The following is a 2,803-nucleotide window of genomic DNA, read 5'->3' on the forward strand; positions in this document are numbered from 1 at the left end:
AAACATCCTAGTTACACAGTTTTAGAGAAAATGTATCAAACTACATTAAAACACTAGGGTGCCTGATGATGAAGTATACCCCATTTATCTGGAAATGGTGCCTATTAGGAGTAGTAGGGGATCAGGTGTAGGTGTGTATTTTTTTATTTTTTTTTGTACATTCAATAATGTATAGGTATAATTACAAAGCCAATGTAAACATCCTAGTTACTCAGTTTTAGAGAAAATTTGTCAAACTACATTAAAACACTAGGGTGCCCGATGAATACCCTATTTATCTGGAATTGGTTGCCTATCAGGGAAGGTAGAGGTCAGGTAAAAGGTATGTACTTTTTTTCTTTTGTACATTCAATGATTTATACAGTAGGTATATTTACAAAGTCCATGTAAACATCCTAGCTAGGTTACACAGTTTTAGAGAAAATTTGTCAAACTACATTAAAACACTAGGGTGCCCGATGATGAAGAAACCCTATTTATCTGGAAGTGATTGCGTATCAGGAGTGGTAAGTGGTCAGGTATAGTGTGTATTTTTCTTGGTTTCCGGATAAGATTTTTACACGTGCTATGTTTTTATTCTCTAACTCCTTCCGTTAAAGCCGGTTGTGCCGATTGTGGAACCTGTGCCTTGTTTAATTTGGTAAATCTCAATAAAAATCTATCGTAACAAAACCAAACAAAAAAATGGGTCAATGTGGCACTGGTGACATGGGGAAGCACAAGCTTCCAGCAGCTCGTATAGATGTGCTCTGCTACGATCAGAAGATACGCACTTCCCATTATGTACAGCTCAGCGTAATCTCGCACTTTTCAATGAAGACAGCGCTTTCATTGTGACTGTGACGTATGCCTGTGTGTGTGTGTGACCATATACAATGTAATGACATGCCTGTGTGTGACCAGACATTCCTCCAAGCTAACGCTCACTGACATCTGTCATGTCGCTCCTTTTACACCTGGACCGCACCGCATTAACCCTTTCCGCCTTCCCAAAGCCTAACACGTCCCTGAAATGCAGAATAACGAATGCAGCGATAAAAATAGGCGAGCCGTAACCCGGGCTGATCTGCGTTAACCCCTTATCCTCGCCGGAATAAACCTTTACACATGGCTACAAACACAACGGATTATGAATGGAAGGACGCACGCTCCTCAGCCAGTTAACGGCGTGGAAAGGAGCTTTTAAAAAGGTGCCAGCTGTTTCTTCATCACAATACAAAGCAAGGCTTCCCGGTTGGCCACCGTGACAAGGCTAGGTCATGGTTGTGGTCCATGGCTATTCACCAACTTTCCCTCCATCCACCAGCAATGACGTTGTTGGTGGTGGTGTTGGTGGTGGGGGGCCTTTGTTGCAGCTGTTCATACGGGTTGTTGTTGCTTTGTACTGCGCTCCACCACATTAAGCCGGATGCCTTGACCCCCATAGTGTTTTCAGGTCACCCATCCCCCCCCCTTTTAAATAAAACCCCACATAAAAAAACCACCACAGCCAACTTGCCCTTTCCCGCACAGCACTCACCTCCTGTGCACTTTCAGTTCCTCTTGCTCCAGTCAGCACGTTGTGGTTCTGTTTATTTTGCTTTGTTTTGTTTTTTTTTGTTTGTTTTTTTTTGCTGTTTTTATTTTTGGTTTCACAAGCTCACCCCACAGGGAGACATCACATGGCCATTCGCCGTAGCTGCTTGTGAGGCTGCCTTGTTGTTGTTGTTCCCAGGAGCCAGCTTCTCAATCAGGATCCACCCCCAGCTCCTTGGAGAGAGAGAGGAAGGGGGGAAGACGGCAGATCCTATAGACGTGTGTGTGTGTGTGTAGTGTCCGGGGGATAGGGGAGCTCTTCAAACTCTCATTACACTCTCATCACTTCCGTGTGTGTATGTTTGTGTGGGCTAAAGCAGGCATGGAGCGGAGGTGCCCGTGTCTTCATCCTGATGGCACAGCGGCATGTGTGTGACTGCACAGTGTTTGTTTCTGTGTCCGGGCACCGCCCCCAACCAGCCTCCAAATACGCCTCCCTCTTATCTATTGGAGAGACTCTCCACTGACATCTACTGTGTGCTCAGCGCTGGCTCTACTGTGTCATCTATTGTCACTACACACACTACTAACACACTACTGTGTGCTCAGCGCTGGCTCTGGTGTGTCATCTATTGTCACTACACACACTACTAACACACTACTGTGTGCTCAGCGCTGGCTCTACTGTGTCATCTATTGTCACTACACACACTACTAACACACTACTGTGTGCTCAGCGCTGGCTCTGGTGTGTCATCTATTGTCACTACACACACTACTAACACACTACTGTGTGCTCAGCGCTGGCTCTGGTGTGTCATCTATTGTCACTACACACACTACTAACACACTACTGTGTGCTCAGCGCTGGCTCTGGTGTGTCATCTATTGTCACTACACACACTACTAACACACTACTGTGTGCTCAGCGCTGGCTCTGGTGTGTCATCTATTGTCACTACACACACTACTAACACACTACTGTGTGCTCAGCGCTGGCTCTACTGTGTCATCTATTGTCACTACACACACTACTAACACACTACTGTGTGCTCAGCGCTGGCTCTGGTGTGTCATCTATTGTCACTACACACACTACTAACACACTACTGTGTGCTCAGCGCTGGCTCTGGTGTGTCATCTATTGTCACTACACACACTACTAACACACTACTGTGTGCTCAGCGCTGGCTCTGGTGTGTCATCTATTGTCACTACACACACTACTAACACACTACTGTGTGCTCAGCGCTGGCTCTGGTGTGTCATCTATTGTCACTACACACAC

The 2,803-nt window shown here is 45.9% G+C and overlaps 1 protein-coding gene across 2 annotated transcripts in view; it reads right to left on the minus strand.

Annotated features, from left to right (window-relative positions):
• Nucleotides 1-2,016, minus strand: part of BACH2 (BTB domain and CNC homolog 2) — a 439,802-nt gene extending 437,786 nt beyond the window's left edge. Inside the window, exon 1 of one of the 2 annotated variants that reach the window (XM_073626941.1) lies at nucleotides 1,520-2,016. The gene's annotated coding sequence lies outside the window, so the exon portion shown is untranslated. The remainder of the gene's footprint in view (nucleotides 1-1,519) is intronic. The other variant, XM_073626940.1, reaches the window with a different exon arrangement.
• Between the last annotated feature and the right edge of the window lie 787 nt (nucleotides 2,017-2,803).

Source organism: Aquarana catesbeiana, linkage group LG04 (assembly GCF_042186555.1).
Source record: "Aquarana catesbeiana isolate 2022-GZ linkage group LG04, ASM4218655v1, whole genome shotgun sequence".
Taxonomy (NCBI): domain Eukaryota; kingdom Metazoa; phylum Chordata; class Amphibia; order Anura; family Ranidae; genus Aquarana; species Aquarana catesbeiana.